The 12,978-nt window shown below is 56.4% G+C and overlaps 1 protein-coding gene across 1 annotated transcript in view; it reads right to left on the bottom strand.

Annotated features, from left to right (window-relative positions):
* FOXP4 (forkhead box P4) overlaps positions 1 to 12,763 on the bottom strand; it is a 59,900-nt gene extending 47,137 nt beyond the window's left edge. Inside the window, exon 1 of the mRNA XM_088180281.1 lies at positions 12,661 to 12,763. The gene's annotated coding sequence lies outside the window, so the exon portion shown is untranslated. The remainder of the gene's footprint in view (positions 1 to 12,660) is intronic.
* Between the last annotated feature and the right edge of the window lie 215 nt (positions 12,764 to 12,978).

Raw genomic sequence — 12,978 nt, 5'->3', positions numbered from 1 at the left:
TCAAATGAAATATCCAATATCCCCTGTTAAAGAAAAGAAGAAAGACGGACCTTGGCCGCCGAGAAATTGCTAAAAGCCCCAAGTTTTCTTTCTCTCCCCCTTTTCTCGGAAGTTATAGGAAAGAGGGATGAGAGAAAGGAAGGGAAAAAAGAGTCTTTCATCCGAGAGGAACTCAGGGGGAATGGAGGAGGAGGGCGGGGAGAGAGAGAGAGAGAGAGAGAGAAAAAAAGAGCAAGTTTTATTCATTTATTTTATTTTAAATGAGTAAAAATAATATATTTAAAATTTAAAAAAAAAAAAAAAAGAAAAGAAAAGGCCGAGTTTGATAATGTCCCAGTGTTTGGAAGCAGCAGAAGGGAGAGGAGAGGGGGGAAAGCAACTAAGAACAGAAGGGCCGGCTCCAACCACCCGCCGCACGAGCCTCTCTCCCAACGAGATTCAATTAATTGATAACAAGAGGCATCAAATTAATTTTTCAAGGATGTTAGATTTTGATGAAGGAAAAAATCTCTCTGATTTTAATCGGGGCGGCGTTTAAAAGGCATAAATGAATATCCCTTTCTAATCATCTGAGGCGCCGAGGAAGCACCAAGCGGTTAACGTGGAAATTCAAATCGTTTAATTGGGGAGGGGGGGGGAAAAAAGAGGGGAGGTGGCCGTGGTGGGGGAAGGGGACACGGGGTTTTCTTTTTAAAGAGATTTATGAAGAAATTATTTAAAAAAAAAAAAATTATATTTCTTTCTTTCTCTGTCCTTCTCCCAGCCCCGGAACGCAGCCGCACTTGGAAAAACCCATCTCGGAGCTTTTTGAATAGAGACTGCTCCCCAGCACAATCTAATTAACAAAAATGATAATGAAGATGGTGGGGGAAAAAAATAAAAAAAAAAAAAAAAATCTCCAAACTCCTGGGGAAAAAAACCTAAGCCCACGGGATGAGGTGAGATTCATGCACAACTCCCGTCCATCGCTCCACGCTTCCACATGGGATCAGGGATTTAGGATTTGGGATGAGGTTTTCAGCACAATCCCCCCAAACTCCCATTAAAATAATTACCAGCAGCTCCCATCGCTGGTGTGGGTGGGATAGAGCTGCAACCAGCACAGCATCACCCACAGCAGTTTTCCAAAGGTTTTTCCAGCATCTCTCCATAAATCCCAGCTCGGTTCAAGCCTCTCCCACACTCCCAGTGCCTGGCTCACACTGACACTCATGCCTTGGGGACACATCCCCTGGTGCAAATCCCACCTGGAATTCCTGCTGCAGCATCCCACCAGCACCAGAGCCCTCATCCCACCTGGAACACACGGAATTCCCCAGCCAAAATCTCCTCTGTGCATCCAGAGCCCTCATCCCACCTGGAGCACACGGAATTCTCCAGCCAAAATCTCCTCTGTGCATCCAGAGCCCTCATCCCACCTGGAGCACACGGAATTCTCCAGCCAAAATCTCCTCTGTGCATCCAGAGCCCTCATCCCACCTGGAGCACACGGAATTCTCCAGCCAAAATCTCCTCCGTGCATCCAGAGCCCTCATCCCACCTGGAGCACACGGAATTCTCCAGCCAAAATCTCCTCTGTGCATCCAGAGCCCTCATCCCACCTGGAGCACACGGAATTCTCCAGCCAAAATCTCCTCTGTGCCTCCCATTCACAGCCAGGATGGTGCCACAGCCTGGGACACCTGAGGAAGAGGAGGGATCTTCCTCCTGGATGGAGGCATGAAGGACATTGCCCTGTGGGAGTGAGGAGGAGCAGGGACACGGGAAAATGTCCCGACTCAATCCCTGGGAAGGACAAAAACTCCCGGAAAAGGGGAGCGATGGGGGAAGCTCTGAAATCAAAATAAATCCCAAAACTCCAGGAGCTTCCCCTGCCCCATCCCCTCAGCAGAGGCTGCAAAGGGCAAGGATGGAGCCAGGGAGGGAGAAAATCCCCGGAGCAGGTGAGGGACACTCTGGAATGGGATGAGGAGCGATGCCAGGGCCTCCCACGTCCCACCCCGAGCAAAATTTTCCAGCCGAGTTCAGACTGGAAGCTGCTAAAAGTCTCTCGTGGCCTTCAAATAATCCAGAGGGGAGGAAAAAACAGGCATGGTACCTATGGGGCAGGAGGGAGGAACTCGGATGCCACAGGTTTTCCCAAACTCCGTCAGGTCTGTGAAAAAATCAATCCAGAAAAGGCTCTGGTTACTCTGCTCCCCGATGATTTCCGTGGCAAATCCCATTTCTGTGCAGGAAGAGGGCCCGGTTTCCATCCAGAAATGATGCTGCTCACGAGGAGGGAGAAGAAAAAAGGCAGTGGGGGGGGAGAACTGTCCTTGGGCATTTTCAAACTCCTGGTCTCAAGTCCATTTTTCTTCTCATCCCGACTGGAGGCAGCCGAGGCCGGCTCCGTCTCACAGCCCTGCCAGAGCCCAGCTCCACACTTCCAAACGGCTTCCCTGATTTTATTCCTGCACAGTTTGGCTTCTCCAGGGTCAGCCTCAGCATCTCCTGGTTTCTCTGGGCACCTGCCACCCCCAGCTCCCGGCAGCTCGGCTGGGAATAACCCCGGAGATTTCTCCACTAAAATCAGGGCAGCAGCGTGTTCAGCAGGGCTGGGATCCTGCCCTGGGAATGCTGCTGGCTGCCCTGGAGGGGACTGGGATGCTGCATTTAAAATCTGAGTGGTGGGAAGAGAGCAGGAGAGGCAGGAGCATCCCTCGGCTGCGGGAAGCATTTCCCACCAGGAGCCTGAAGTCAAAAGGTCACCGGGGTCCCCTTCTCGGTGTCACCACGTCCTCTTCCCAGCGATGTCCCCTCTGTGCTTCTTCCACGGGAATCCCGGAGGTTCTGCCTCCCACGGGGATGGCAGCAAAGCTCTTCTGTGGCTCCATGGATGCCAGCTCAGGGTCCCACGGCATCGCTCGGGGTCACTCTCAGCATTCCCAGGCTGTGCTGATCCATCCAGGCTCTGGAGCATCCCCACAGCTCAGCGACAGCAGGCACAGAATCCTCCCGAACCCAGCACGTCCCTGCTCCGTGCACTGGGACACAGCTCAGGAAACTGAATGCACGTCCTGAATCCTGCTCATCCCAGCCAGTGATTCCTCCCGGGAATGCTGAGATCCCAAAGCACATCTTCAGGGTGGCCTGGCCCCCAGGTGGCTGCTGCTGCTCCAGCTCAGTGGCCAAGGAAGCCCTGGGCACCCGTGGGACACAGCACCGTGCAAATCCCAAGGATTATTCCCAGGAATTGGGCTCCCTCTACCCCTACTAAAAATAACCCTCATCCTTTAAAAATATTAATTAATGATTCACCAACTGCCATCACCCTCCTGCAGGGCTGGGGTCCTGTGAGCACCTCGGGGTGCTGGGGCAAGGAGGGGCTCGAGGTCCCTGGTGCCCACCTGGCTCCCAACGTGTCCCCTGCCTGAGCAGGACTCACCACAGGACAATGAATCTCAATTTTTAGGAGAAATCCCAAACCTCCCCCAGCTGAGGGCTGTGGCATTGGGTCACAGGTGAGGGTGCCCACCTCGGGCACCATCTGGGTGCCACCTTTGTCCCCTGGCAGCCACAGCACAGCCCCCGAGCCCTGCTGGCACCGCTCTCACAATCCAGCCACATCCTCCTGCCACAGGGGCACACACAACTGTCCCCAAACTGTCCCTGGGCGGGCAGAGAGTGCTGAGATCCCCCACTGCACGACACGGTGGCACAGGGGCAGGGTACCAAGCCAGGGGACATCCCCCGTTGTCCCCAGACCAAAAATTGTCACATCGCGCTGAGGGAAGGCAAAAACACCGGGACACAGAATCAGACAAGATGTGAAAAGGACGCAGCTGGGGACACCAAAGCCCTCAGGGACATGAGCCACACCCCTGGCCCCGTGTCCCCCATGTCCCCTCCAGCCCCAGCACATTCCTGCCCACTGCCAGGAGTTTTCAACTCTCAGTTATTATTCTAAACCTCCAGACAAACCCAGCGATTTGTGCTCATTCCCAGAGCGTTTGTGCTTCCAACAGCGCTTGGAAAGGGCCCAGGCTGCAGTGGCAGGAGCTGCGTGTCCCCTCTGAGGGGACAGAGGTCTGTCCCCCCATCCTTTTCCCAGAGGGATGGGCACAGCCCTGTCTCCTCCTGAAGCTCCATCCCAAATTTAGAGCTGGAAATTTCAGCATCCCCTGCTCTGGCACGGTGGGGACACGAGGGCAGCAACCCCCAACTCCCTCCCACTGCACTCCCAAACGGAGCAGGCTCTTCCTCAGGGATTATTTTAAACCCCCAGCCCCAGGGAGCAGGAGCAGCACTCCAGCATTTCCTCCTCCCCGCGGTGCCAGTGGCAAACCTGTGGATGCAGGGATGAGGAGGGGTTTGATCCATGGATGGGGCTGCTCTGACAGCTCCAAAGGCTGACCCAGATTTAGAGCCTCCACTTCCCAGGGAAAACGGAATTTGTTCAGTGGGAGTCCACCAGAATCAAGGGAAAGACTTCAAGGGATTTGGGAGCAGGCCCTGCCCTGTATCCTTTAATAATAAATCCTGGGTTAAAAGGAGAAGTGGGAATAACCCAGACAGGGCTGTGCTGCTGCATCCAGAGGGGCCCGAGCATCCCAAGGATGCAGAGCCCAGCCCTGAGATCCATCCCGTGGGAAAGAGCTGAGCTGGGCCCTGCAGCCCCCAGCACCTTTGGGTTTGATTTTGGGAAAACCAAATCCCGATTCCAGCCCCAATCTCACCGCTGTCCCTTTGTTAAAAGGGGATGAAGTGAAGGCTGTGCTGTGCCACGGGAGCAGAGCTCAGACAGAAATCCCTTCCCAGGGTTTCTCCAGCACTCTCGTGCTCCCACCTCTCACAGGATGGATTTTTGGACATTTCCCTTCACCTGCCCCTCTCGAGAGCACACTGAGGGAATCTCCCTTCCCCAATATGCACAAAAAGGCAAAATTACAGAGATCTGCCCCAATTCTTCCTCTCCTTCACCCCCATGGGGGAACAAGGGCTCTGCAGCCGAGCCCCTACACACCCCGAGTGCTTTGGGGTCAGAGGGCCAGGGATGGGTCCTGCTGAGGCAGAATTGAGGATGAGAACCCCAGAGCGTGAGTTCCAACAGGCTGAGACAAACTGGGAGCCATGGGATGAGCAGGAGCATCCCCCCTCCTCCTCCTCCTCACCCCCAGCCCCAGCTTTACCCACCCAGCAGGTGATAGGAGCCTCTTTTGTTTTCCAAAATAGGAATTCCTGATTTTGAGGGTTTGATTTATTAATAAGGAAGATTTGTGGCAGCCTGGTTCCCCAAACCCCGCTTGGACAGAGCTGAGGCTGAGCACAGGGGGGAACCCAACCTCATCCCAGCTGCAGAAATGCAGGATAAAAATCCATCCAGGAAGCTGCAGGGAAAGCAGGTTGGGGTGTAAAGGAGAAATGGAAATTCTCAGGAAATAATCCCGGAGAAAGGCAGAGCTGGAGACTTTATAATCCCACCCGAATCCACCTCGGTAAAAATCCGGAGGTTTGCAGCTCTGCCCGGCCCAGCACATTTCCAAAATCAACATTTCCTGCCTCAAAACTTACAGGACACTGCTCCCCGTGCCTTTATTTGCTCTTCTTCTGTTTTTAACAGGCCCGGTGATGCCGTGTTTCTCTTCCTGCTCCAAGTCACCCCACGCTCCAGGGAATTTCCCTGTCCCTGCCAGCTCTGGCAGCATCCTGGAGGAAGAACCAACCTGCTGGGTGCCAGAAACCCTCCTGGGAGCACAGAGCTCCTCAGCACCTCCCTCCCTGCTGGCACAAGGGACACAGCCCGGCAAGTGGCACCCAGAGGGGACACAGGAGAGCTCTTCTCGCTGTCCAGCACAAAGTCTCTGCCCGATATTCCTGCCCCAGTTCAGCCAAAAACGCCAGATCCTCAGCAAGGAACTGCAGCTCTGCCAGGTATTTCCTGGCACAAGCTGTCCCCTCACCCTGGGTGGCTCCTCCAACCCCGCTGTGACCACCCTGAGCCCCAAAAGCTTTTCCTGAGGCTGCAGTGGGGCTGTCCCCTGCCATTCCTGCCAGGCATTCCCTTCTCCCAGGAACTGGAGGTGAAAATCCAGGAGCTGAGGAAGCCCCAGGTCCCTGCAGGCTGTGGGGACATTCCTGCTCCAGGAGATCCCCCCAGCAGCTCCAGGGCCGTGTGGGCAAAGCCCCTGTGCTGGAACCCCCATCCCAATGGATGTGCCGTGATCCCGGCTGGGGATGGGAGGCACCAGTGGAGCCCTGAGCCCGGTGCCAGCTCCTGGAGCTGTCCCTGGAGCTGTCCCTGGCACAATGGCACTGGGGACACATCCCCAATCCCAGGCACAGCAGGAATTTGAGTCCCAGGGGCTCCAGACAGAGGGAACTGCTGGGAACTCGGGATCCCAGCTCATCCCTCGCTCCATTCTGCACTCAGCCTCCAGCCCCGAGCCCTGCTCCACTGTTCCCCCTTTCCCAAGGGATCTTTTCCCAGTCCATGACAGCTTCTCCCAGGTGGTCCCATCCACATCCTGCTGCAGCCAGGCCCCGGCTCCCAGACTCACAACAAGCAACAGAAAGAAAATCACTCACCTAGAATCTACGGGGTGTGGAATAAAGCAGGACTTGGAGAAAGCAAAGGAAGGCTCGGAAGGTTTGGGATCAGAGCTGACACATCCCGAGGGAAGCTGGCAGTGGGATGCTCAGCCAGGAACCTGGAATGGCAGCGTTTCTGTGCCTTTTCCAGCCTTGGAGCAGTGAAATTCCTGTGGATAACCCCAGCTCTGGCCAAGGGCTGTTCCAAGGAGTTGTTTTGTGAGCACCTGCTCCGAGTGAGCGCCTCATCCCAGCCACGGATCCATGGCTGTGGAAACGGGAGCAGCATCTCCCCGAGCTCCAGAGCTGCCAAACACAACCTGCACAGCACCCAGAGCACAAACCCATCCCACTGGGGCTTCCTCCTCTTCCTTTTCCTCCTCCTCCTCCTCCTTCTCCTGCCGGGGCCATCCTGGTGCTCTCCAGCCCCATCTGCCCATTCCAGCCCCGGTCACACCGGAGGAATTCTCCCAACGAGGCAGAAAAAAAACACTTCCAAATCACCTCCAAATCATCCCCCCCACGGGATTCTTTTCCTCCTCTATCACCTTAAATTTTTTTGTGCACTTTTCCACAGCTTTGAAAGCAGTCACCCATCAAATCATTTTATTACCCCCGACTTCTGCCTCTGATAAAGCCAGCGCGGAGCCCTGAGCAGAGCAAGGTGAGATTTCCTCCACATCCACCCTCTGCTCCTTATTCTCCCAGGGGAAAAAAAAAAAAAAAAATCAAAAAAATAATAATAAAAAAATCCCTGTTTTTGCTGCCAACCTGGCTCTGCAATCCAGGAGGAGGAGGGACAGCTTCTGCTGGAACACGCTGCCAGCGGCTGCTGCCAACCTGCCAGGGCACGGGAGCCGCCGGGAAGTGTCACCCGGGGCTGGAACACCAGCACTGGATCGCTCCACCCCAGCGAGACCTCGGCACAACAGGCTGCAAACACAGCCTGGATTTTCCTTAGGAAAAAAAAAAGATAATAAATAAATAAAGCCCGGGAGAAAGGATCCAGACTCACGCCGGGCTCCTTTCCCTGCGCATCCCGCTGCCAACGCCGTGCCCGTGGCACAGGAATCCCGTCGTGATTTCCCTCCAGCTCATCCCTGCTCCGGCAGGATCCCTGGGAAATAAATCGTGGCTTTGGATCTCTCCTCTGCTGCTCCTGCCTCTCCTCTCTCCCTTTTCCCTGATGCCATTCCACTTCCAAACCCGTTTTTGTCACGGGCAGCCGGATCACCACAGCACGTCTCACGCTGGAGCCTCGCCTGAGCCATGCCAAGAGCCGTTTAAATTAGGAAAAGTTTGTAAAAAACAAAAACAAACCCTCAAGCAGCGTCTTGGCTGGATTTCATCTCCCAAACACTTGGAGAGGGGGGGAGAGAAAAAAAAAAAGAAAAAAAAAAAAAAAAAAAAAAAGATTAGGAAGTTTTTCAAGCTGTGCCCGGCCCCATCTTGATCTACAAGTTCTGTTTGACTTGAAAAGGTGCAGCACAAGGAGGTTTTGTAAGAGATAAAATGGGTGCAAGTCCTTGCCCTAAGCTGGCCCAGGAGCCAGAGCTGCTGGTCACAGCCCCAGGGCCACTCAGGGGGCTCTGGGGCCACCCCAAGGGTGACCAGCACCGTGCAGGGCCATGTCCCAGCCCCTGGGGTTATTTCTGAGCCAGCTGCTCCCCCTGAGTTTCAATCAGGTGCATCCAGGAGTGGCTCACGGAGGATTTTTACACCTTCTGAGGCAAACACATGGAAATTCCAAGCTCTGAGTAATTTTATTTTCTCCCTTTTTCCTTCCTTCTGCCCCTAGTAGAGCTCATCCCTCTGTGGGGAGATGCCCACGGAGCAGGACCGAGCTGCCCACCCTACAGAATGCCCCTGACCGTGCTGGAGGAGCTGCAAACCAAAGAGGAAGGGCCAGGAAATTTCAAGTTCCCATTCCCAGAAGTGGCAGGTGACGCCGAGGCGGAAGCGGGGTCATTTCGGGAGCGGAGGAAAAAACCCAAAGGTGGCCCTGGAGGATGAGATGGGAGCCCCCCCATGCACCCAGAAATGGGGAACAACCCCTGCACACCCCAAAGCCACCTGCCAAGCCCATCCCAGCGCTCTGCTGGGCTTCAAACCCACGGCGACGAAGGGGGAAAAAAACCATTCCAGCTCTCCCGTCCCGAAATAAGAGAATTTTTCTCCAAATCCTTCAGGCTCCCAAACCCCACCACTGAAGGGAAAGGCAAGGAGCCATAAATGTGTATGAGTTATAAACCCAGGGACCTCCGGGCTTCTCCTTCCTCCCGCCTTTCCCCAGTGGGAAGAATGAGCCCGTTCCCCTCGCCCCCCACCTTGCTGCCACAAAGGCAATCCCAGCCCCACAACTCTCCCCCCTCCGGCCCGACAAGAAAAGAGGAAAAAAAGGGTGAGTGCGGGGGGGGGAATGAAAAAAAAAAATTTAAAAAAAAAAAAATCAAAGGATAGAAAAAACCCTGAAAGCCGGAGCCCCCCGGCCCCTCCCCAGCCCCACAGCGAGACACAAACATCAGCAGACTCAAAGCATCCCCCGAGCCAGCGGCGGAAAAGAAAAGCTCCCGGGCTCTCCGGGCAGCAACTTCACAACTGAGTGCACTCGCATTCCTGCCGGGTTATTAGGAGAGAAAGGCCGAGGGCCCGAGGAGATATTTTAGTGTCACTTGATTTTATACATTGCACTGATTTTTTTTTTTTTTTTTTTTTTTTCTGGTTGTTGTTGTTTTCCGAATGCTCCCTGCTCTTCCCTTTCCAAAAGGGATGTAAAACCTACGGCTGCCTGCTTCCCAGGCAGGACAGAGGAGCTGGACACGGCTTTTTAGAGATATTTGGGATATTATCTGTTCTCCAGCCTCTTCCCCACCTCCCCCAGCAGCAACTTTAATCCGTTTTATTCCACCTCGCTCCGTTTGCTCAGCTTTTCCCCCCTCCCCACCCCTCGCCTCCTCCTTCCCTGACCCCGCCGGGCGACGCATCCCGGGGTGCAGGGGTTGGGAGGGGGGGATTTTCCATTTTCCGATCCCGTTCTCCTGCCCTTTCCCCCCCCCCTCCTCCATCAAATCCAACTTTGTGCTGCTCGGCACTGCCACTTTGCATTTGATATTTTTTTACCTCCGGAGCGATGCTCGATCCGGCCGGGAACGTTCGCATCCCACCCCCCCCCCACACTGAGAATCCCGTTAAAAAGGGGATTTTTGGGATGGGGGAGATCCACCAAAAAAACCCCACACACTCCCGAGAAATAATAAATTAAAATTACGCATCAAAATAAACGGGGAGCAGCTCAAAGCAGCAGCTCCCGGCGTGATTTGGGAGCAGAGGGCTCCGGGATCTTCTCCACAGATCCCCCAATCCCACACCACAAAGGGCAGGAGAAGCTCCAGAGCCCTGACAAAGCTCCCTGGCTTGGCACAGGGAATTCTGCCCCTTCTCCCCCACATTTTCTCCTTTCCCAGCTCGATTTAAGCGACCTGAAGGAGGAAAAAAAATTAAATAAAAAGGGGGGAGAGCAGAGTCATTTTTCCAATCCTGATTATTTCCTCCACCCACCCGCTCGTAGAGCTTGTTAGATTTATTTTTATTTTTGATGGATTTTAAGGTGGGGTGGCAATTAAAAAAAAAAAAAAAAACCAAACCAACTAAAAATCCTTAATTTAGAGTGAAGGTTTTGGAAAACCCTGAGAGTTTGGTGTGTTTTAATCGAGGATATGGGGAGGCATGAAAGGGAACACATCCCTGCCGACACCCGGGACCGGGTCACGCTGCCTGCGTGAGACACATGTTGGGTTGATTTAACATCAAATCCCTGCTCTCCACGGAACGTATTCCCCGTGTAAATTTTTAACACACCAGCAGAAATTTGTAAAAGTAAATCCTCCTTCTGGTTTGGGTTAAAAACAACCCAACCTTTTAATACAGAAACTAATAACAATTTTATTGTCTGCCCCACAGCTTTACGACGCTCGCGGAGAGAAGTGAGGTCTTAATCTGATGGAAGTTGGGGTGGAGGGTGGGAAAAGGAAAATCTTGGGGTATCAACTGATGGGGAGGGAAGAGCTGCCTGAAGCTGAGGAGCGATCCCAGGCAGGAATTCGGACACGAATTCCTCCAGCACTATATTAAGAGCAGAAGGAAAAAAAAAAAAATAATAATAATCTCAGCACAAGTTTTCCGAGCGGGCGCTTCCCAACCACGACTCCCGGGAAAAGTGGGGTTTGTGAATTATTCCTGCTTTCTCCTCCGCACATTTTTCATATGTATTAAAAAGTGCACAGGAGGGAGAGAGGGGGAGACACACGGCCCTTGACTTGTTTGCGTTTTAAACGGGGAAAGAGAAACCAGCATCGCTCCCAAATGGAAAAAGAAAACCCAATTACGCTCCACTTGTTCTCTCCCATCCACACCTCGGAACGCGCCTGCCAACTCAAACCAGATTTCCTACACCCAAAGAAATATCCAGAGCCATCCGCGGCACTTCCCGAAGCGCTCTTGGAGAGGGGGAGAGGGGCGAGCAGACAGAGGCGCGTTTGTTTATCCCACGGAGCGGGGAGAGGGAAGAATAGAAATCCCTGAACTTTGCCAGCGCCGGGAGAGCATCGCAACGACGGCGGACACCGGCTGGGAAGGGGATGTTGCTGGAGGCTGATCCAGGGCTCCGGGTGAGCCAGCACACGCTGTCTGCCCGGGAATTTCGGAACTCCCAGAAGACGATGCTCCGTAATAAAAACTCTTCCCAAACACGTTATCACTGCCGGTGCCATCAGCAGCCGCTGCCGGCAGCGTCCCCACCGAGAGCTCCCGCGGCAATCGCGGCAATCGCGTCCGGGTTCCACAGACCCGACCCAAAATCCTCGGAAAAGCCCCCCCAACCTCTCTCCCCGTCCAAACAAAGGCGCACGGAACCCCCGCAAACTTTACAAGCGGGTGAAAGCCGGGCGCGGGCGAGGCGCGGGGCAGCCGGCTGCCGCCAGCCCCTCCGGAATCCAAACCTGCGGGGCTTTCTCGGGAATATTCTCCAGCTCCATCCGAAGCCGTGCCTCGTCCTCCTCTCCCTCACCTTGCGGTCTGGGTTAGGGTTTTGGACACGGCGCTGGATTTTCCCAGGGCGCTGCGGGAGCGACGGCCGGGCTGGCTGCAGGTTGTCGGGGACGGCGGCGGCTGCTGCTGCTTCTCCCAGGAATTGCAAAACTTGGGGCAGACTTACGGATTTCTCCCCAAGGAGGGAATCACACCCCCGGGCCCAAGCAGCGGCGGGTCGAGGCTGAGTTAAAATGTGATGGAGGAGGGAAAAAAAGGGGGGGGGGGGGAAACCCACCCAAGCCCTCCAGCAGCCGGAATTAAACCAAAACTGCCGGAGAGAAAGGAAAAGATGGGGAGGAAATGGGAAGCACCAACAAAGGGAGCGCTGGGGCGGCTGCAGGGCAGGGGCGGCCGGGTTCCCCCCCCCGCCCCGGTGCGCTGCCCCCTCGGGGGGTGCGGGACCCCCGAAGCGCCGGAGCGGAGGCGGGTCCGGATCCGGCACCGGCAGCGCGGCTGTGCCGGCGGCAGCGCAACTTTCCCGGGGCCCGACCCCCCCTCCTTTCCGAGGGGGGCTGCGACCACCCCCCCCTCCCCATTCCCGGCCGCCCAAACGCCTCGGGGGGCGGCGGCGACCCCCGCGCTCGCCCGCACGCACCGAGACCCCCGCACGCACCGGGACCCCCGAGCTGCGAGCGCGGGGATCCCCCGCACCCCCCCACCACAGGACCCCCGCACCCCGGAGCGCCCCCATCCCCGAGCCCCTCGGTGCCCCCCTGGCCCCGCCGAGCCCCGGCTCGCCCGCACCCCCGGCTCCCCCAGCGCCGGCCCCGCTCCCTTTGTCCGGGCTCCGTAACAAAACTTCCGAGCGCGGCGCGGCCGAGCGCGGGGCACGGCCCGGCCGGGAGCATGGCGAGGGGAAGGGGCGAGGGGACACACGGGGGACACAACCCGCGCCCCCCGCACCTGCCGGGGGGTCCCGCCCCACGCCCCCCCCTCCCCTGCTGTTGGCGGGGGGGGGGGGGGAAGGACACCCACCGACCCTCCCGCTCCGCTCGCACCCACCTGGTCGCTCCGAGCGCCGGGCTCCGGGGACGGGCATGAGCCGAGCCGCTCCTTTCCCCCCCCCCCCACCCCTGCACAGCCCTCCCCGCACCGGCACCTTCCCCAAACTTCGACGGGGCGGGCGCGGCGGGGCCGGAGCTCAGAGGCGGCGCGGCATGGCCCGAGGGGTGGGGGCTCCGTGCGGCCGCGCTGACGGAGCGGGGCCGTGCGGGGCTGGGGGGCTCGGGGGGCTCGGGCAGCCGGGGCCGGCCGGGCCGTGGCCGCGCTCAGGTCCGGCTCGGCGCGGCGGCGGCGGCGGCGCGGGCGCGGCGGCGCGGG

The sequence above is a fragment of the Sturnus vulgaris genome, chromosome 29 (assembly GCF_052056855.1).
Source record: "Sturnus vulgaris isolate bStuVul1 chromosome 29, bStuVul1.hap1, whole genome shotgun sequence".
Classification (NCBI taxonomy): domain Eukaryota; kingdom Metazoa; phylum Chordata; class Aves; order Passeriformes; family Sturnidae; genus Sturnus; species Sturnus vulgaris.
Note: the sequence above shows the minus strand (reverse complement) of the source record. Positions and strands in the feature narration are given on the sequence as shown.